We start from the raw sequence: 23,266 nt of genomic DNA, 5'->3' as shown, positions 1-23,266 counted from the left end.
GTTCCCAGTTATAATCTTCTTTTAGCCATGATTCAGTGATAACTGCCAATCTGTAACTGTACTACAGGTTCATCAGCCTTACTCAGCATACTGTGTGTATTCAAATATAACACCTTTCCCAATTCTGTCCACCTTTTATGTTGGCAACTCCTCCTGTTGATTGCAATGTTACCCCGTCATCAGCCCCTCTCGCTAGGAATCTCACTACACATTGCTTCTAATTGTAAACGAACTACCCCATCTTCAGCACGATCACTCCCGTCCCCATCACCCTGCCACCCACACGAACAACACAAAGATCACATTGTTTCTCCAACATGGGTAGAAATTCACCACAATGGTGAGCTGTCAGAGCTCACCATGGAGACTGAAATGCTGTCCTTCACCCATTGATATCTTCTGCAAATCTTTCTACAGGTTACAAGTGACAAAGAATTTGTGAACGGGAATCCGAAACAAAACAACACGTCATTTTTAATGTCTCTGACCAGATACTTCCTTTGTGACACCAATATGTCAGAAGTCTATCCTTGGAGATGAAGAAGTAGCTCATCCCAGCTGGAAACATGCTTTGTGTCTGAAATGCATTTTGTTCCTCAACTGCATTGATTGTAAGAGGGATTCACTATGTCTGACATACAACTTTGTGAAGCACTACCGAGTTCACAATGTGGAGAGACCATTCACCTGCTCAGAATTCAGGAAGGAGTTTACTTGGTCATCTGGTTGACAGAGGCATCAGAAAGTTCACACTGGAGAGAGATTGTTCACCTGTTCCATTTTTGGGATCAATTCATTTGATCATTTGACTGACTGGCACACCAGTCAGTTCACAGCAATGCTTTCTATAATTACTCATGCCCTTCCAGTGTCAATATAGTTTTACTCTTCTTATCCCAATAAAATTATACGTTCATAGTTTTTAAAGGCTTAAAAGAATGAATTTCTTCTATCATTTACAACTTTGACTTGATGTTTTCAGATCTATTCCCTTACGTTTAATTAATTTGTGACGAGATGCATTTTTATCTCACTGCATTGTTTTTTGTTTAATAAACAACAATTGACTTTGGTTCCTGCTTAGTTCTCCACTGCCTGATAACATACAAGCATAAATGCAAATTAGAAGCAGGAGTAAGATACTTGTGTTTTATCTGTCAGTTATTAATGTTAACGGTGGTCCAGATGTAACCTCAATTTTCCATTCTCCATCGCTCTGTTGTTTATTATAAATGTAATTTTGGCTTAAAGTTATTCAGAGACTGTTGAACATCCTTAGATGAAGGAAGTTCCAGGGAACAACAACTCTCTGAAAGAGAAAAACGTTGTCTAATTAATTTCAAATGAATAACCTTCATACAACAACCTGAGTTATGAAATACAATGTCATTTCCACATTGACTCTGTCATCTCCTCTCTCTCTTCTAAATCCAAAAGATACAAGTCTAGATTGTCCAGCATTCCCCATAAGACAATCTGCCCATTCCATTCAATAGCCCAGTAAACCTAGTCTGAACTACTGCTAAAAAAAAGAGAATAAATGCAATAACAGAAATGATGAAAGGGAGCTGAGCTTCATTTGTCACAAGTACATCGGAACATTGAATGACAGTGAAACGCGTTGTTTGAGTCAATGACCGACACAGCCCGTAGATGAGCTGTGGGCACCGAACCAGTGCTGCCATGTTTCCAGCGCCAACATAACATGCCCACAGTTTACTAACCCGAACCCGTCTGTCTTTTGGAATGTGGGAGGAAACCGGGTCATCCAGAGGAAACCCATGTCCTCACGGGGAGAACAGCGGCATGAATTGTAACCCAGACTTCCGATTGCTGGAGCTGTGAAGTGTGAAGGTAACTGTGATATTACCATGCTCCCCGGGATTGCATCCTTCTCTTTGGCAATCGTCTCCGAGAAAACCAAAGTATTCTTAAACACTGGTGACACAATTACAGTTTCAGAATGGATATCATCTTGTTGCTAAGGAAACTTAATTTGCCCTTTGCAATGAGTATATTTTGCTGAAACCTTAACTCATGCCTTGCTTCTCACTGAGTTTGACTGTCCCAATGTATTCCTGGGTGGACATTGTTCTTTCATCTCGTCTGAAGGAACATCATCGAGTTCACACTGGGGAGAAGCCGTTCACCTGCTCAGACTGTGGGAAGGGATTCAGACACTTATTCATTCTGAGGAAGCTGGAGAGAGGCCATTCACCTGTTCTGTTTGTCAGAAAGTAGTCATTCAAACATCCCACCTACAGGAAAACCAGTCAGTTCACACTGGGAAGTGGCTGTTCACCTGATCTGAATGTGGGAATAGAGTCAATCAGTCATCCAATCTTGTCATGCACAAGCGAGTTCACACTGGGGAAACATTTTAAATCAGCTGCATCCTGGATATTCTCCATCACAGTTACTGAATCCAGAAGCAAGTTCAAAATTGACTGTTGGTGCCGAACTCAGCAAATATTGCAGCTGTTTATCACACCCAGAAACTTATACAACAGCAAGGCTATGACTCTGAGGCTTTATAAGGCACTGGTGAGGCCTCGCCTTGCGAATTGTGAATAGTTTTGGGCCGCACATCTTATAAAAAATGTTCTGGCATTGGAAGGAGTCCAGCGGGAGCTTCACAAAGATGATTCCAGGAGTGAAAGGGTTATCATACGAGGAACGTTTGATGGCTCTGGGACATTACTCGCTGGAATTCAGAAGGATGAGGGGGATATCATTGAAACTTCTCGAATGTTCAAAGCCCTAGACAGATTAGATGTGGAAAGGTTGTTTACCATGGTGGAACAACAGGGTTCAGCCGCAGGATAGAGAAGCGCCCTTTCAAAACAGAGTTGTGGAGTGTATTTTTTTTTAGTCAAAGGGTGGCGAATTTGTTGCCAGATGCAGCTGTGGGGGCCAGAGCGTTGGGTGTGTTTAAGGTAAAGGTTGATACGTTCGATGTTAGACATGGCATCAAAGGTTACGGGGAGAAGGCAGGAAACTGGGGTTGAGGAGGAGAAAGAAAAGGAACAGCCATGATTTAACGGGGGACCAGACTCGATGGGCCTGATGGCCCAATTCTGCTCCTATGTCTTATGGTCTTATGAAAGGGCATCGGCCACCGTTAGGTAAGTTGCAAAGATTTTGAGGAAATTTTGCTGGAGGTCATATTGTAATAATATTGGAAAGGAAATTAAACTTGCAGATGTTTGAGGAAAGATTAAGGCAATGGGGTGTTCGTAGGGAGCGGAATATTCCAATATTGATTGAAGAGGGTAAACTGATTGTACCTAAAAAAAAGGAAGGTTTAGTTCCGGTTGTGTCATCTGCTGCGATTCATAATCAAGATAAATTGAGTAAACAGATTCAATAATACCGGGATGAGGTTGTAACTGAAAACTGGAGGTAAAGGAATTATCATTGAAGCTTTCAGCTGCTAAATAACACTTCATGTGTGTTACAATTAACATAAATAGACCGGCACTGGATTTGATCTTCTCAGCTCAAACCCTTGAAGAAGTGTTGCTGGTCGGATTTCTCGCCATGTGGATGGAAAATAAGTCGCCATAGAAGCAGCATATCACTAATATTATTGCTAAATGCAAAGGAGCATTAAATATACTCAGGTATTTCTGGGGTGCTGCACGAAAATATTTATTGACCTTTTAGATTTGTGTCATCAAATCTGTTCTTGATAATGGCTGCGTTGTTTACGGATCAGCTTCATTCATCGTCAGTTTTAAAATGTTTGGATGTGATAAAGGCACAGGCTTTAAAATTGTGGTGCAGTAAGATCGTCCCCTGTTTCGGATTTACGGGTTGAAATCGGAAGTACCTTTTCAATTGCGGAGGTTGAAGTTGACACATTGAACGTGAGGGGGCGGAGAAATGATCATCCTGATAAAGGTGTGTTGGAGGACTGTTGGGAACATCACAACGAGAGTGTTTTTAGTTTTGGGTATCACGCTTGGAATATGGGTCAGTTAGATTATGCAGAATGCCCCACGGCAGCTTTCTCGGCAAACCCAACTTGTTTATTCAAATACATTTTCTTGATTTTAGGTTACTGGATTTAATAAAAAATCTAAGGATGTTAAGAAGTTGGTGTGGCTGCTTTTGTGCTCGAGTTATAGGTAACGATAAAGAAAATACCCACCAACCATTTAGCAGCATCTTCAGCGGAATGGGTTGCGATCATTTTCGGCCTACAGTGGGTGGAGCAAATTTGTCCGTGTAAAGATGTAATTTGTTCAGCTTCCTTTTCGGATTTGATGTGCCTTAAACAGGTCATTCCTGCAGTAGATCAGATGTAATATTGGAAACTCATCAAACTTTATTTTACATGCTGAGTATTGGTTTCCAGGTCTACATTGTACGGGTCCCTGCACATTGAGTGTTGAGGGGGATGAGCGGTTTGACCGTTCAGCGACAAAAGCAATTCAAATTTTACCTTGTGGATGTAGACCTTTCGCGAAGCAAATCAGAAGCTAAGCGATTTCTTTGTGTGGATTTGTCTAGATGTTTGGGGGCATGTCGGCAAATATGGTCTGTACACTGACTTGGCGTCTCACCGTGGCCGATGTGAGAAGAACCCTGTGCACGGTCAACCCACGGAAGGCTGATGGACCAGACAACATCCCAGGTAGAGTGCTCAGAGGATGTGCAGTCCAGCTGGGAGATGTTCTCGCTGACATCTTCAACATCTCCCTTAGCAGCGCCGCCGTTCCAACGTGCTTCAAGGCCGCCACCATCGTCCCCGTGCCGAAGAAATCTTCAGTGTCCTGCCTGAATGATTACCGTCCCGTTGCCCTCACACCTATCATCATGATGTGTTTCGAAAGGCTCGTCATGAGGCATATCAAGACCCTGCTGCCCCCCTCACTGGACCCCCTACAGTTTGCGTACCATCCCAACCGCTCAACAGACGACGCCACTGACATCAGGGAGACCTCAGTCAGTCCGGATCGGGAACAGCATCTCCAACACCATCACACTGAGCACGCCCCCCCCCCCCAGGGCTGTGTGCTCAGTCCACTGCTGTTCACTCTGCTGACCCACGACTGTGCTGCAACACACAGCTCGAACCATTTCATCAAGTTCGCCGATGACACCACCGTGGTGGGTCTCATCAGCAAGAACAACGAGTCAGCTTACAGAGAGGAGGTGCAGCGGCTAACGGACTAGTGCAGAGCCAACAACCTGTCTCTTAATGTGAACAAAACAAAAGAGGTGGTTGTTGACTTCAGGAGGGCAAGGAGCGACCACTCACCGCTGAACATCGACGGCTCCTCGGTAGAGATCGTAAAGAGCACCAAATTTCTTGGTGTTCACCTGACGGAGAATCTCACCTGGTCCCTCAACACCAGCTTCATAGCAAAGAAAGCCCAGCAGCGTCTCTACTTTCTGCAAAGGCTGAGGAAAGTCCATCTCCCACCCCCATCCTCATCACATTCTACAGAGTTTGTATTGAGAGCGTCCTGAGCAGCTGCATCACTGCCTGGTTCGGTCTTGCACCATCTCGGATCGCAAGACCCTGCAGCGGATAGTGAGGTCAGCTGAGAAGATCATCGGGGTCTCTCTAACCGCCATTACCGACATTTACACTACACGCTGCATCCGCAAAGCAAACAGCATTATGAAGGACCCCACGCACCCCTCATACAAACTGTTCTCCCTCTTGCCGTCTCGGAAAAGGCACCGAAGCATTCGGGCTCTCACGACCAGACTATGTAACAGTTTCTTCCCCCAAGCTATCAGACTCCTCAATACCCAAAGCCTGGACTGACGCCTGATTGCCCTATTGTCCTGTTTATTACTTATTGTAATGCCTTCACTGTTTTGTGCACTTCATGCAGTCCTGGGGTAAATCTGTAGTCTAGTGTAGTTTTTTTTCCTGTGTGTTTTTTTTTTTTTACCGTAGTTCAGTCTAGTTTTTGTACTGTGTCATGTAACGCCATGGCCCTGAAAAACCGTTGTCTCATTTTTACTATGTACTGTACCAGCATTTATGGTCGAAATGACAATAAAAATGACTTGACTTGATTTGACTTGAGATTCGTGGGTGCACACAGATTTGTGGTGTGACGACAGACATGACGGTGCACACAGATTTGGGCGAGTCGAGGATTTGGGGATGCACATGGATTTTCGGGGTGTCGATGTATTTGGTGCGTGACGAATGTCAAAGTTGTTTCATTTGAAAATACTTTAAATGTACTTTAAACATTGAATTTTGTTCCTGCTATTTTGTAAGGTGGAGACATCTGATTGGAATGTAGAAGTTTCTGCGGTCTGGTTTGCGCCCAGCAAGGGGGTGCATGAGCACACGGTGAGCAGTCAGGCTCCGAGGAGTCGGTAGAACAGAGGAATCTGGGAACACAGATTCATAACTAGTTCAAAGTTGCGTTACGGGTAGAGAGGGTCGTACAGAAAGATTTAGGCACATTGGCCTTCATAAACCAAAGTATTGAATACAGGAGATGGGATTATATGTTGAAGTTGTATAAGACGTTTATGAAGGTTAATCTTGTGCAGTTTCTGTTACCTGTCTACAGGAAAAATATCAATAAAAATGAAAGAGTGCCGAGAATATTCACGCTTGCTGCCACTTGAGCTCTGATTTGTAAGGAATAGTTAAATAGGTAGGTGGGAATGGAGGATGCTATCACGTATTTGCTGCACAAATCCCTCTCTCACCTAGATGGGGTCAGTGGTGCTGTGAGGATTACATTCCTGGACTTCTCTAGTGCCTTTAACACCATCCAGCCCAAGATCTTAAGGCACAAACTAACGGAGATGGGAGTAGACTCACACATGGTGGATTGGATAGTGGACTACTTGACGGATAGACCTCAGTATGTGCGGTTGGGAGACTGTAGGTCTGACACGGTGGTCAGCAGCACAGGAGCGCCGCAGGGGACCGTGCTCTCTCCGGTCCTGTTCACCCTGTACACATCAGACTTCCAAAATAACTCGGAGTCCTGCCATGTGCAGAAGTTCGCTGACGACACGGCCATAGTGGGGTGTGTCAGGAATGGACAGGAGGAGGAGTATAGGAAACTGATACAGGACTTTGTGATATGGTGCAACTCAAACTACCTGCGTCTCAATATCACCAAGACCAAGGAGATGGTGGTGGACTTTAGGAGATCTAGGCCTCATATGGAGCCAGTGATCATTAATGGAGAATGTGTGGAGCAGGTTAAGACCTACAAGTATCTGGGAGTACAGTTAGACGAGAAGCTAGACTGGACTGCCAACACAGATGCCTTGTGCAGGAAGGCACAGAGTCGACTGTACTTCCTTAGAAGGTTGGCGTCATTCAATGTCTGTGAGATGCTGGAGATGTTCTATAGGTCAGTTGTGGAGAGCGCCCTCTTCTTTGTGGTGGCGTGTTGGGGAGGCAGCATTAAGAAGAGGGACGCCTCACGTCTTAATAAGCTGGTAAGGAAGGCGGGCTCTGTCGTGGGCACAGAACTGGAGAGTATAACATCGGTAGCAGAGCGAAGGGCGCTGAGTAGGCTACGGTCAATTATGGAAAACCCTGAACATCCTCTACATAGCACCATACAGAGACAGAGAAGCAGTTTCAGCGACAGGTTGCTATCGATGCAATGCTCCTCAGACAGGATGAAGAGGTCAATACTCCCCAATGCCATTAGGCTTTACAATTCAACCGCCAGGAGTAAGATATGTTAAAGTGCCGGGGTTGATTGTATTTAATGTATTTAAGTAAACTACATAAGAACTTTTTAAAAGCTATTATTAATGCTTTTTGAGAGAGTGATTTAGATGCATATCATATTTTTACTGTGTTAAGTATTGTATGTAATTAGTTTTGCTACAACAAGTGTATGGGACATTGGAAAAAATGTTGAATTTCCCCATGGGGATGAATAAAGTATCTATCTATCTATCTATCTATCTCTATCTATGAATCCCTGGAATTTAAGAAAATGATGTGAGATTTCATAGAGCTATACAGAATTATGAGTGTCATAGACAGGGTAAATGTAGGCAGGCATATTTCCTCCAATGCCGGGTGAGACTGGACTAGAGTTCGCAGTTTCAGAGTAAAAGAAGAAAGGGGAACCTGAGAAGGAATTTCTTCACTCAGAGGGTGTTGCTGGGGTCCGCGGAAGTGGTGGATGTGGCTTTGATTGCATGGAAGGGACGTTTGGATACGGACACGGATTGAGGTCCATCTTTGAGGTGAGGTCACGGAACTCGGGAGAATACCAATCGGTACAGACTAAATAGCGGAAAAGGTCAATTTCATTTTTATAGTGCCCTCTGACTCCATATAATATGTAGATGAGTGGGAACTGGTTGGGTCCGTTCTCTGGGAAGGAAGTAGAATGTTTTAAAATGCTTTGATTGGGTATTGAAGTGTATCGGTGCTGGGCATCCACGATCAAAATAAGACGATCAGGGCAGGGATTTTAAAGTTGTCCAACAGTTCGCGAGCATGTGAAGTTCACGGAGAGACTTCAAGTATGAACACAAGTTCAGTCGGGCAGGGGCAGGTAGAGACAGTGCGCCTACCCACACAAAGTCACGGAAACACATTCACATGCACTTCCACACATAGACAGACGCAAAGTCAGAGAAATATACAGAGACACAAACACAAAATACATACACAGATGCAGAATAACACAGTCACCGACACCCAAGTACACAAAAATAGACACACACACACACACACACACACACACACACACACACACACACACACACACACACACACACACACACACACACACACACACACACACACACACACACACACACACACACAACGACACTTTCACTTCGGACTCCCCAGGTCTCCACTGTGCTCTGTTTGCATTCAATATTCGATCGGTTTCAGTCTGATTTCTCTCTCATTTTTTAAAATCTCAATTAGTTCAGTCTCGGAGCCGTCAAACGCTCCTGACAGGTTCACTCTTTCATTGCTTGTTCATCCTCCTCAAATGTATCTAGTAGAGACTGTCTGAACACTCCCCTCTTCTGAATTAAGCCCATGATATCGCTGTATTCCTTACAAACAATGCAATGCTATGTAGTTCCCTGAATGAGTGTGCACACATCCGTCTGGTGTCCTGAACGGTTTCTTCCAGACTAGCCGTGTGTTCTCAGTAGCCACACCGTCGCGACAAAGACAGAGCGCCGTCTGCGAGCTGGTCTGTGACCCAAACACACATAGACACACGAAAAGACGGACAGACACACAGGTGGATACATCTGAACACTCTGAGATGAAGACACACATAGATACTTTAAAAACGAATTCATTTGGTACTTTGAACGTTTTAAGATGGAGGTCGCTATTTTGTGAACTGTTGTAAATTACCCTTGCTCTGGGATAATTTAACTTGCCTGTGGGGATATCAGTGGGTTTCGGGTGCAGATTGACGTGCGGATGTGCGCAGAGTTCAGGTTGCATCAGTAACTTTGGGGGTGCACACTGATTTGTGGATGCTTGCTCGTTTGGAGGATGCACAAGGATTTGGGGTCGCACACAGATTGCGATGTGTCGGCGGATTTGGGTGTGTGATGAACCCGAAGATTGTTTCATTTATAGACACTTTAATAACAACTGCATTTGAACTGTGAGCTTGCTGTTTGATTTAAGGTGGAGACAGCTACCGTGTGAATTGTTTGAGATGAGTCTTGTTCTGGGATAATCTAATGTGCATGTGGAGTTGTCGGCAGGTGTGGCGGTGCGCACGGATCTGGTGATGCACACGGATTCGAGGGAGACCACTGAGTCTGCGTTAGCATACGGGTTTGCGGGTGTCCGCAGATTTGAAAGTGCACACAGATTTGCAGATATGCGCAGATTTGAAAAACCCGGTGGATCTGGAGGTGTGACGAATCTCAAGGTTTCTTCATTGATACATACTTTAATAATTAATGCAACTTGAACCTTGACTTCTGTTCTTGCTGTTATTTGGGGTGGAGGAAGATATTTTGTGATCTGCTCGAAATAATTCCTGCTCTGCGATAATCTAATGTGCCTGTGAGGGTGCCGGCAGGTTCGTGGGTGCACACCGATTTGGGGCTGCAGACGGATTTGAGGATTGCGTTGATTTAGGGGTGTTTTGGCGAATGTAGGGTTGCACAGTGAATTGCTGATGTGAACAGAAATGGGGATTTATCAGTGGATATGGGGGTGTCAGTGGATTTGGGGGCACCCATTGAAACGGGGTGAAGATGGGTTTGGGGAGGTGCCCAAGTTTGGGGATGTCAGCGGATTTGGGGTTGCAAAGCTATTTTGATAGCTGTTGGATTTGGAGGTGTTCATGGATTTGGGGTGTGCACGCTTCTCTCGGTTCTCTGTATGTGGAGGTATGGCGAATCTAAAAGTGTTTCATTTTTAGATACTTTAGTAATAAACGCATCTTAAATTATTAAGGTGGAACTGCTTAAAATGACTCCTCCTCTGGGATACTCTGATGTGCATGTGGGTGGTGAAGTCATAGGGAGGGCGTTGGGAGCGGATCCAAATGCAAGACACAGACACTGAGCTACCAGCAACAGGACTAGGCGTGAGGAAGAAGCAAGGAAAGTGAGGAAGAAAGGACGCTGGACATGACCCAGGCCCTGGACGAGACAAGGAGTCCGGGCCTGGGCAAGGACTTGACAAGGATAGCGGAACCAGGACATGGAACTGGGAACTAGGAGCCTGGGCTTAGACTCCGAGCCAGAGACTGGGCAAGGACCCAGAACCTGGGTCTTGACTCGGGGTCGGACTCCAGAACCAGGCGAGGGAAAGACGCGGCTACAGGACGAGGAATGCAACAGGACTGGACGTGAGAATCCTGGACAAGACAAGAGAACCCCAGCACCTGGTTGGGCTGGGCGAGTAACATGGACAAGACGAGAACACAAAGCCGTGGCTTGGACTGGACAATGTTCTTGGATGTGGCTAGGACTGGACGAGACCCCGAAGCCTTGACTTGGTCGAGGGAGAGACAGGAACATTGACCTCAGAGCCCGGACCCCTCCTTGGATACAGGACGCTGGGCCGGGACTCATTACACAGCATGCAGTATACGACGAGATGGTTCCCAACACAAGGTAGCGGCAGACGGACAGATTTACCTAGCGAAGGCGTGGACACAGAGAGTTCCCAACACTAGATAACGGCAAACGGCCGGACCTATCTAGCGAAGGCGTGGACACAGAGACAGTTCAAAACAGCGAAAGACAGTTCCTATCTTTCTCCAGTGGTTGAACTTATCAGCGGTGAAGACAATGCCTTCAAGCGAGGAGAGGCGAGGCAAGGCTCCAGGCGAGGCGAGGTAAGGTAAGGTTCCAGGCGAGGCAAGGTAAGGCAAGGTTCCAGGCGAGGCAAGGCGAGGCAAGGCAAGGTTCCAGGCGAGGCGAGGCAAGGCAAGGTTCCAGGCGAGGCGAGGCAAGGCAAGGCTCCAGGCGAGGCGAGGCATGGCAAGGCAAGTCTCCAAGTCTCCACTTGGAAGGTGTATGGAAGGGATACAGACGGGGGTTAGGACAGGAACAATCCAGCTGGTTTGAGACCTGCCCAAACGAGAATCAGCTGCCTCAATAGAAACTGGGGAAAACCGGAAAATATGGAATAAGGAACATGGACCAGACCGTGAACCGGAATGCGGATTTCACGGACCTGACCATGACAGGTGTTTAACGTGTGCACGAAATTGAGGTGCACACAGATTTGCCGACGCATACGGATTTGGGGAAGTGCGCTAATTTAGGCCGCTATTTTGTGAAGTGTTTGAAATGATTCCTGCTCTGGAATGGTGTAGAATGGAGGTCTATGCACGGATTTCGGTTGCGCCACGATGTAAGTATGTGCGCAGAATTCGGGGTTTGTCGGTGAATTTGAGGGCACATACAGGTTTGGCGGTGCATGCGGATTTGCAGATGTACGCAGATTTAGGGGTATGTCAATGAATGTGTGAGTGCACTGGGAATTGGGGTGTCCGTTTCTTGGCGGTGGACACTGGTTTGAGGGTTGAATGCGGGTTTGCCGGTGAGCACAGGTCTCTGGGTGAAGTCTGATTTACAGATATGTGCAGAGTTGGGTGTGTTTGCAGATTCTGAGGTGAAAGTGACTTCGGGGAGCCGGTGGATTTGTAGGTGAGCCGAATCGCAAGTTTATCCTGTTTATACAGATTTTAATGCAATATGATCTTTGACCCCCGACCTCGTTTTATTTTATATGGACATAGCCATTTTGTAAGCTGTTTGAAATGATGTTGCTGCGGGATAATTTAATGTGCATGTGGGAGGTTCAGCGGGTTTGGGTTTCACACGGATATGGAGGTGTAGACGGGTTTGGGAATATGCGCTGATTTAGGGGTGTTTCAGAGAACATGGGGTGCACAGGGATTTGGGGATGTGCAGAGAAATGGCTTTTGTACGCGAATATTGGGGTGCAAGCGGATTTGGGGGTATCGGAAAATATCGGGCACACTCTGACTTGGGTGTGCACACGAATTTTGGGGCGCACATGTATTTGGATATGCGGGCGGATTTGGTGTGCGCAGAGATTCTGGAATGTCTGCGGATTTGAGGGTGCACACGGATTTTAGGGAATTGGTGGTTCTGGAGCATGCCCATGGATTTGGGAGTGTGCACGTATTTCAGGCTTCTCAGGATATGGATTGTTCCATTTGTACATACATTAGTAATAAATGCAGTTTCAATGCTGACCTCTGTGCCTGACAAATAGTTCCCTTGAAGTACATCTTTACATTGGAAGCACATTTAATTGATGAAACATCTCAGAAGGTTCAATCAAAGTTTTTTTGTGACAAGCTATCTCCCACAAATGTTCTAAATATTAAATCATTCATTTCATCACAATCTGACACCGCGGGGATTTCGCCTGTCTGACGTAATCGGTTTGTAAATAATTTAAAAACGTTTATTTTTAAATATCTGGAAATCAGTCCCCGTGGAGCCGCTGAATTGTATTTAAAAACCCCAGGCATGTGCTGCCTCAACAGTTCATTCCGAGAGATCGCCTGGAGCACAAAGGGACACATCCCTGGACAGAGAAAATGGCTGAAATGTTGGATAGGTACAAGAGTATGGAGAGAATATTGTACGTGTTGATTGCTTTCGTTGGAGTTCCCGGTGAGCGAGCAGAATAATTCATATTTGCTGTTTCTGTCTGTTAACCGGCGTGAAGCTATCTATGATCATTTGACAAGCTTCTATCTTGATGATTATTGCAAAAATATCCGTCCGAGATATCGGTCCTGTCAGTTCAACACTCTGATATTTATCATACTTCATGACAAGCAGAACTAAACTTCTGTCTCCCCCCTAATTCATGGGATCAACTCTAATGTTTGTATTGCCTTGAATGGGACCTTGTCCGGAGTTGTTCCAGGGCGGGGAACAAGCAGCTCACCGGAAGGGTGTGTCTGGGAGGATTTAAATGGGACCTTGTCCGGAGTTGTTCCAGGGCGGGGAACAAGCATCTCTCCGGAAGGGTGTGTCTGGGAGGATTTCAATGGGACCTTGTACGGATTTGCTCCAGGGCGGGGAACAAGCATCTCTCCGGAAGGGTGTGTCTGGGAGGATTTAAATGGGACCTTGTCCGGAGTTGTTCCAGGGCGGGGAACAAGCAGCTCTCCGGAAGGGTGTGTCTGGGAGGATTTAAATGGGACCTTCTCCAGAGTTGCTCCAGCGTTGGGGGCAGGCAGCTCTCCGGAAAGGTGTGATTGGGAGGGTGTTCATGGGAATTTGTCGAGATTTTTTCCGGTGTTGGGGACAGGCAGCTCGCTGGGAAGGTGAGCCTGGGAAGGGTTTACATTGCAAAGTAAACTTTTTCTCAGTTATTGATCAGAGTGAAGCCCTGGTCCTGTTGTTTTATGTCTCCCTCTGAAGTCTGTCGCAGTCTGTTGGTCAATAACTGGGTCTGGTGCTGTACATTGTCGGACTGAACAGCGCTGTAGATTTAATCCAGTAAAGGAGCCAGTCAGTCTCAGGTCGCTAACTTGTTCCTGCTTTCCCCCTGAGACCCGTCGTCAATCGGGGCACCACCTCGTCCTGGTGAAGGGTCTCGGACCGAAACGGCGGCTTGTTGAAGGGATGACTGGGAGGGTTTTAATGGGAATTTGTCCAGATCTGTTCCAGTACTGGGGACAGGCAGCTTTCCAGGAAGGAGTGACTGGGAGGGTTTTAATGGGAATTTGTCCAGATCTGTTCCAGTACTGGGGACAGGCAGCCTTCCAGGAACGGGTGACTGGGAGGGGTTTACATTGTAAAACTCAGTGTTTCTGAGTTATTGATCAGAGAGAATCCCTGGTCCCGTGCTTCACGTCTGCCTGTGGAGACTCTCACAGTCGAATTCCACTGTCTGTTGGTCAAATATTGGGACCGATCAGCTGCACCAATCTTCTAACGTGTGTTATTGATCTACCCTGTACGGAGCCGCTCAGTCTCAGGTTGCCAAGTTGTTCCTGCTTCCCCTCTGAGACCCGTCGTAAATCCGTGCACTGCTTCGCCCTCAATAAGGATCTGGCCCGAAAGGACAGTTTGTACAATCCCACGGATGCAGCCTGAACAGCTGAGTCCCTCCAGTATTTTATGTGCGTTGCTCCTGTCTGTGTCCGTTCTCGGCCGCATCAAATGCTGAGTTTCCAGAGGCCTGGTCAATCAGTGAAACCGGCCCCATTAGCGACTGGAAACGGCATGATCGTTGTTGTTCCTCCAGCTCGTTTTTATCGCCGACCATTGTTCACGCATCGACTTATCCCCATTCTGAGGAAAGCAGGTCAGAGACAGTGTAACCCGTGTCTGATGTCATAGACAGCGAGCACTCCTGATCTTTACATGAAACCAGATCCGCTGTTAATTCCCGCAGAATATATGTTCAGTGATGCCCAGTGTCTGTTCTCTTTCTCTCTGTCCCTCTCTCTCTCTCCAGTGAATTTAGTGGCGATGGTGATCCTGTCCCGGGGAAAGTGCGGACTCTCTATCTGCAGCACTCGCTACCTGGTGGCCATGGCAGGGGCCGATTTATTGGCCGTTGTCACCAACGTAATTTTGAATCGAATCAGAACATTTTACTTTCGGTGGAGTTTTCTGAATATTACCCCAGTGTGCAGTGTTACTGAGGTACTGATGTTGACAGCCACAGACTGTTCTGTCTGGTTCACCGTCACTTTCACCTTTGATCGGTTTGTCGCCATTTGCTGCCAGAAGCTGAAAACAAAATATTGCACCGGGAAAACTGCGACTGTGGTTCTGACAACAACCGGCGTACTGTTCAGTCTGAAAAACGTTCCACAATACTTCACAAGGGAACCCTGGATGATCATCGACAATGTACCGTGGTTCTGTAAACACGTGGACAATTATCTCACTCACCTCGGGTGGGTGGGATATGACTGGCTCAATACGGTTTTAACTCCGTCCCTCCCTTTCGCTGTGATCCTGCTGCTCAACGCTCTGACAGTCAGGCACATTTTAGTGGCCAGTCGGGTCCGTAAGGGGCTGAAGGGTCAGAGCAAGGGGGGAGAACCGTAGTGACCCGGAGATGGAGAGCAGGAGGAGGTCTGTGATTTTACTCTTCACCCTCTCCGGCAGCTTCATCCTCCTGTGGATGACGAACGTTGTAAATGTCATGTATTATCAGGTCTTAGGATTCGATTTCAATGATTCTGAATGGATCTTTTACTACGTCGGTGTTTTGCTGAAGAATTTTAGCTGCTGCACGAACACATTTATTTACGCGGTGACTCAGTCGAAATTCAGGGAGCAGCTGATCAGCGCGTTGAAATATCTGGTCGCTTCGGTGCTTCAGATCAGTCATAGGGCTTCGTGTTAAACCATAGAACCATAAAACATCACAGCACAGAAACGGGCCTTTTGTCCCTTCCTGGCTCTGCCGAACCATTATTCTGCCGAGCCCACTGACCTACACCTGGCCCATATCCCTCCGTACATCTCTCATCCATGTACCTGTCCAAATTTTTCTTAAATGTTAAAAGTGAGCCCGCACTTACCACTCCATCTGGCAGCTCGTTCCACACTCCCACCACTCTCTATGTGAAGAAGCCCACCCTAATGTTCCCTTTAATCTTTTCCCCCTTCACCCTTAAGTCATGTCCTCTGTTTTTTCCTTCTTCCGCAGCCTCAGTGGAAAAAAGCTTACTTGCATTCACTCTATCTATATCCATCATAATTTTATATACCTCTATAAAGTCTCCCCTCATTCTTCTACGCTCCAGGGAAGAATGTCCTAGCCTATTCAACCTTTCTCTGTAACTCAGTTTCTCAAGTCCCGGCAACATCCTCGTAAGCCTTCTCTGCACTCTTTCAACCTTATTAATATCCTTCCTGTAATTCGGTGACCAAAACTGCATACAATACTCCAAATTCGGCCTCACCAATGCCTTATACAACCTCACCATAACATTCCAACTCTTATACTCAATACTTTGACTTATAAAGGACAATGTACCAAAAGCTCTCTTTACTACCCTATCTACCTGTGACGCCACTTTTAGGGATTTTTGTATCTGTATTCCCAGATCCCTCTGTTCCTCAGTGCCCTACCATTTACCTTGTATGTTCTACCTTGGTTTTTTTATTCCTTCCAAAGTGCAATACCTCACACTTGTCCGTATTAAACTCCATCTGCCTTTTTTCAGCCCATTTTTCCAGCTGGTCCAAATCCATCTGCAAGCTTTGAAAACCTTCCTCACTGTCCACTACACCTCCAATCTTTGTATCATCAGCAAATTTGCTGATCCAATTTACCACATTATCATCCAGATCATTGATATAGATGACAAATAACAATGAACCCAGCACTGATCCCTGTGGCACACCACTAGTCACAAGCCTCCACTCAGAGAAGCAATCCTCCACTACCACTCTCTGGCTTCTTCCATTGAGCCAATGTCTAATCCAATTTACTACCTCACCATGTATACCTAGCGACTGAATCTTCCTAACTAACCTCCCATGCGGGACCTTGTCAATGGCCTTACTGAAGTCCATGTAGACAACATCCACTGCCTTCCCTTCACCACTTTCCTTGTAACCTCCTCGAAAAACTCTAGTAGATTTGTTAAACATGACCTAGCACGCACAAAGCCGCGTTGACTCTCCCTAATAAGTCCCCGCGTATATAAATACTTGTAGAACCTATCTCCTAGTACTCCTTCCAATAATTTACCTAATACCGACATCAAACATAATTTCCTGGATTACTTTTACAGCCTTTTTAAACAACAGAACAACATCAGCTATCCTCTAATTCTCTGGAACCTCACCCGTAGATACCGTCATATTAAATATATCTGCTAGGGCCCCTGCAATTTTAACACTAGTCTCCTTCAAGGTCCGAGTGAATACCCTGTCAGGTCCTGGGGATTTATCTACTCTGATGTGCCTCAAGATAGCAAGCACCTCCTCCTCTTCAATCTGTATAGGTTTCATGACCTTGTTTGCCTTATTTCCATTGACTCCATGCCAGTTTCATTAGTAAATACAGACGCGAAAAAAAAAACATTTAAGATCTCCCCCATTTATTTTGGTTCCATACATAGCCGACCACTCTGATACTCAAGAGGACCAATTTTATCCCTTACTGTCCTTTTGCTATTAATATACCTGTAGAAGCTCTTTGAATTACCTTGACTGCCAAAGCAACCTCATGTCTTCTTTTAGACCTCCTGATTTCTTTCTTAAGTATTTTTTGCACTTTTTATACTCCTCAAGTACCTTATTTGCTCCCTGTTTCCTATATATGTCATATATCTCTCTCTTCTTCTTTATCAGAGTTCCAATATCCCTCGAGAAACCAAGGTTGTTTATTTTTAATCACTTTGCCTTTCATCCTGACAGGAACATACAAACTCTGCACTCTCAAAATTTCTCCTTTGAAGGCCTCCCACTTACCAGCGTCATTCTTGCCAGAGAAGAACCTGTCCCAATCCACGTTTTTAAGATCCTTTTTCATTTCTTCAAATTTGGACTTTTTCCAGTTTAGAACCTCAACCCAAGGACCAGCTCTAACTTTATCCATGATCAAATTGAAACTAATGGTGTTATGATCACTGGAACCAATGTGTACCCCTACACACACTTCCGTCACCTGTCCTAACTCGTTTCCTAATAGGAGATTTACTATTGCATCCTCTCTAGTCGGTACCTCTTTTTATTGCCCTAGAAAACTTTCCTGAACACATCTTACAAACTCTATCCCGTCTAGACCTTTAACAGTATGGGAGTCCCAATCAATATGTGGAAAATTAAAATCTCCTGCTATTACAACTTCATGTTTCCTGCAGTTGTCTGCTATCTCTCTGCAGATTTGCTCCTCCAATTCTGACTATCGGATGATCTGTAATACAACCCCAGTAATGTGGTCATACCTTTCCTGTTTCTCAGCTCCACCCATATGGCCTCAGTAGACAAACCCTCTAATCTGTCCTGCCTGAGCACTGCTGTAACAATTTCCTGACTAGCAATGCCACCTACCCCCACCCACCCTTCATCCCTCTCCTTCTATCACGTCTGAAACATCGGAACCCTAGAATATTAAGCTGTCAGTCCTACCCCTCCTGTAGCCAGTTTCTCTAATGGCTACAATGCCATAATTCCACGTGTCAATCCACGCCCTCAGCTCGCCAGCCTTCCCCACATTACTCGTCTCATTGAAATAGACACACCTCTGATGATTATTACCACCACACCCAACCCTTCTATTTGTGACTTTGCATGAACCTTTAACATCATTTATTTTCACCCTCGCTCACTATCAACTGTGGCGCTCTGGTCCCCATCCCCCTGCAAATCTAGTTTAACCCCCACCCCCCACCCTCAATAGCACTAACCAACCTCCCTGCAAGGACATTGGTCTCCCTGTTGTTCAGGTGCAACCCGTCTGTTTTATACAGGTCCCACCTGCCCCAGAAGAGGTCCAATGATCCTGAAATCTGAATCCCTGCCCCTTGCACCAGTTCGTCAGCCACATGTTCATACCCTATAGCAACCTATTCTTACCCTCACTGGCACGTGGCACAGGTAGCAATCCTGAGATTACTACCCTCGAGGTCCTGCTTTTTAACCTCCTACCAAGCTCTCTATACTCACTCTTCAGGACCTGCTCACTCTTTCTTACTACGTCATTGGTACCGATGTGTACCGTGACATCTGGCTGCTCACCCTCCCATTTCAGAATGCTGTGCACGCGATCAGAGACATCCTTCACCCTGGCACCCGGGAGGCATCAAAGCGTCTCTGTCACGACCACAGAACCTCCTGTATGTACGTCTAACTATCGAGTCCCCTATCACTACCGCTCTCCTCTTCTTCCTCTCTCTCTTCCGCACTGCAGAACCAGACTCAGTACCAGAGATCCGGCTTCCGCAGCTTATCCCAGGTAATTCATTAACCTCCCCTCCCCAACAGTAACAATTTCGGTATACTTGCTGTTGAGGGAAATGGGCACAAGGGAGCCCTGCTCTGCCTGCCCTCTCCCCGTCCCTCGCCGGACGGTAACCCAATTACCTGTGCGCTGCTGCTTTGGTGTAACCGCCTCCCTGCAGCTACTATCTATAAACTCCTCATTCTCCCGAATGATCCGAATGTCATCCAGCTCCTGCTCCAGTTCCCTAACGCAGTTTGTTAAGAGCTGCAGCTGGAAGAACTTCCTGCTTGTGTCGTTGTCAGGGGCACCGGAGGTCTCCCCGATTTCCCACATCCTGCAAGAGGAAAATTGCAACCTCCTGCCTGACATTCTCTTTACTTTAAATAAACAAAACAAAGCTTACTGGAACCTACCCTCGCCTCTGCCTGTTCACGCCGAAGCCTATTAAGCCTATAAGGTTATTTTAATATTTGAAAGGAAACACACACACACACACACACCTGCAATTTCTTATCCGGCTCTGCAGCTCTCCGCCGTGTTCTTTGACACATACGGGTGATATGATGAAAACATACTCATCACCCAGCAGACGGCCGAGTTTGAAGTCCGGGCCGTCGGGTTCGGGCTGCGTTCTGGACGAGCACCCAAATGGGAGTAGGTCAGTTAAGAATTGGAGTGTTCAGTGGATATTAAAGTGTTTATTCATCATTACAAACAGAAATGTTTTTGGAGACTCTCTCGTTAGCACCCCCCAAACAGAAACTGAATCATGAGTTTATACTTTTGAGGATAATGGTAACAATAGGTGATTCATTGCAATTTCACAAGCTGCAACGACATAATTTGCTTCAATATTCTGTGCCTGACAAATGGTACCTTTGAAGTACATATTTACAGTGGAAGTGCATTTAATTGATAAGACCTCGGAATATTTAGACGCCTTTGTTGGGGCAAGACAACTCCCACAAATGGTGCAAAATTAATTCACTAAATTAATAACAATCTGTCACAACGCCGATTGCACTTGTCCGACGTAACTGGTTTGTAAATAATTTTAAAAATCTTTAATACTAAAACTTCTTGAAATTTGTCCCTGCGGAGTTGCTAAATGGTATTAAATACCCGACACTTATGCTGCCAACATTCCATCCCCAGACATCACCTGTAACACAGGAGGAGACATCACTGGGCAGAGAAAATGTCTGCAATGTTGTATCGGTACTTGAGTGTGGAGGAAATATTGTCCGTGTCCATTACTGTCATTGCAGTTCCTGGTGAGTTAGTGGAGCAATTCATATTTAGTTTTTCTGTGTATGAACAGGTGGGAACCTATTTATGATTATTTTGCAAACTTCCAAATGGATGATTACTTCAAAAATATCCGTCAGTGATATTGATCCTACTACTGGAACATTCTGATTTTTCATATTTAATGAGAAACGAAACTCAGCCTATGTCCCCTCTAATCACAGGATTGACTTGACTGTTTTTTTGTACCTTTTCTAGAGTAGTCCCATTGCTACGGACTGGCAGCTCTCCGGGAAGGTGTGACTGGAAGGGTTTTGATGGGACGTTATCCTGATTTGGACCGGTGCTGCTGAAAGGCAGCTTCCCCCGAAGATGAGTTTGGAAAGTTTTTATGCAGTGAAGTTCACTTTTTCTGAGTTATTGATCAGATTGAACACCTGGTCCTGTGTTTTCCCGACTCCCTGTGGTGTCTCTCCCAGTTGGATTCTACTGCCTGCTGGGCAATAATTGGGTCTGAGCCAGTGTCCACGGACCTGATATCGTGTATTATCGAACTGAACTGCCCCTGTGCAATTTATCTATTATTGGAGCCTTGCAGCCTCTGGTTACTAAGTTGATGAAGAAGGGCCTTAACCTGAAACTTTCCGTATCCCTTGAAATCCAGAAATGCTTCTTGGACTGATGAGTCCCTCCAGTAATCGGTGTGTGCGTAGCGTTCCTCCGGATGCTACCTCAGCCCCCTCAAATGCAGAGTTTCCAGAGGCCTGGTCGGGCACCGGTAAATCAGCGAAACCGGCACCGTCAGTGGCCGCATCATGATTCGCACCGAGGCTTGGCAGTCATGCAGCTCTTTTTAACCCCTGTGATTAGCCACACATCGTCTTATCTCCACACTGAGGAAGGAGGTTCAGCCACCGTTTTCCCACGCTCGATCTTCAGCTGAAACTGATGCTGGATTAATTACTAGAGTATTTGTTCAATAATGTCCATTGTCTGCTCTCTCTCTCTCTCTCTCTCTCTCTCTCTCTCCTCTCTCTCTCTCTCTCTCTCTCTCTCTCTCTCTCTCTCTCTCTCTCTCTCTCTCTCTCTCCCCCTCCCTCTCCTCTCTCTCTCTCTCTCTCTCTCCCTCTCCCTCTCCCTCTTTCTCTCCCCCTCCCCTCCCTCTTCAGTGAATTTTGTGGCGATTCTGATCCTGTCCCGGGAAAAGTGCGTCTTCTCTTCCTGCAACACTCGCTACCTGGTGGCCATGGCGGCGGCGGCGGAACTACGAATAAATATCGTGTATCGTGTCAGTGTTATCGAGGCACTGAGGTTCGTAGTCACACACTGTTCTGTCTGGTTCACCGTCACTTTCACCTTTGACCGGTTTGTCGCCATTTGATACCAGAAGCTGAAAACAAAATTTTGCACGGGAAGAAGCGCGTCTGTCGTTCTAACAACAACCGGTGCGCTGTCCTGTCTGAACAACGTCCCTCGGTACTTCATCTGGAAACTCAGAGTAATCATCAACAATGAACCGTGACTCTGTAAACACAAGGACAACTATTTCACTGACCCCGGGTGGGTCGGATACGACTGGCTCGATACAGTTTTTAACTCCGTTCCTCCCTTTCGCTGGGATCCTGCTGCTCAACGCTCTGACAGTCAGACACATTTTAGTGACCAGTCGGGTCCGTAAGGGGCTGAAGGGTCAGAGCAAGGGGGAGAACCGCAGTGACCCCGGAGATGGAGAGCAGGAGGAGGTCTGTGGTTTTACTCTTCACCCTCTCCGGCAGCTTCATCCTCCTGTGGATGACACTGGTTGCAAATGTCATATATTATTAGGTCAAAGCTCTTGGTTTCAATTACAATGATTCCGATTGGATATTTCATGAAGTCGGCGTTTTGATGAGGAATTTCAGCTTGTGCACGAACACATTTATTTACGCGGTGACTCAGTCGAAATTCAGGGAGCAGGCGATCAGCGCGGTGAAATAACCGATCACCTCGGTGCACCAATTGATTAATGAAGCTAATTAAAGAGCGCAACCCAGATGCAGGTCATTGAATCCAGTCCGGGCTCCAGATCTTCTCATTCACCGTCTAGTCTCCAAGCTGTTATTCCCAGGCAATTGTCCAATTAACAGGGGCATTGGGAGCAGCCGGGGTGTGGACCTTAAGAGGATAGAGGGAAATAGGAAAGTGCAGGCATACGTAAGAGATTGGGTGAGTGAGGTGCATGCTTGGGAGCTGTGAAAGGGGAGAATGGGGAGAACGAGAAAATTTTGTGTGTTGTGTCAGTGTGTGTGTGTGAGAGAGAGAGAGAGAGAGAGAGAGAGAGAGAGAGAGAGAGAGAGAGAGAGAGAGAGGAGAGAGAGAGAGAGAGAGGAGAGAGAGAGAGAGAGAGAGAGGAGAGAGAGAGAGAGAGAGAGAGGAGAGAGAGAGCTCACGCAGATGTTGCCAGGACAAGCTGGTCTGTGTTATCGGGAGAGGTTGGCCAGGCCTGAAATTTATGAGAATGAGAGGCAACCAGATGGAAACGATTAAAATCATCAGCCGTCGGATCGGCGATGCACAAGATGCTGGAGGAACTCAGCAGGTCAGGCATCATCTATGGGAAATTGGTAAAACTTGGACATTTCGGTAAATGTCATC

The sequence above is a fragment of the Hemitrygon akajei genome, unplaced genomic scaffold (genome assembly GCF_048418815.1).
Source record: "Hemitrygon akajei unplaced genomic scaffold, sHemAka1.3 Scf000034, whole genome shotgun sequence".
NCBI classification, from domain to species: Eukaryota; Metazoa; Chordata; class Chondrichthyes; order Myliobatiformes; family Dasyatidae; genus Hemitrygon; species Hemitrygon akajei.
The sequence above is the reverse complement of the archived record's forward strand: the minus strand, read 5'-3'. Positions refer to the sequence as shown.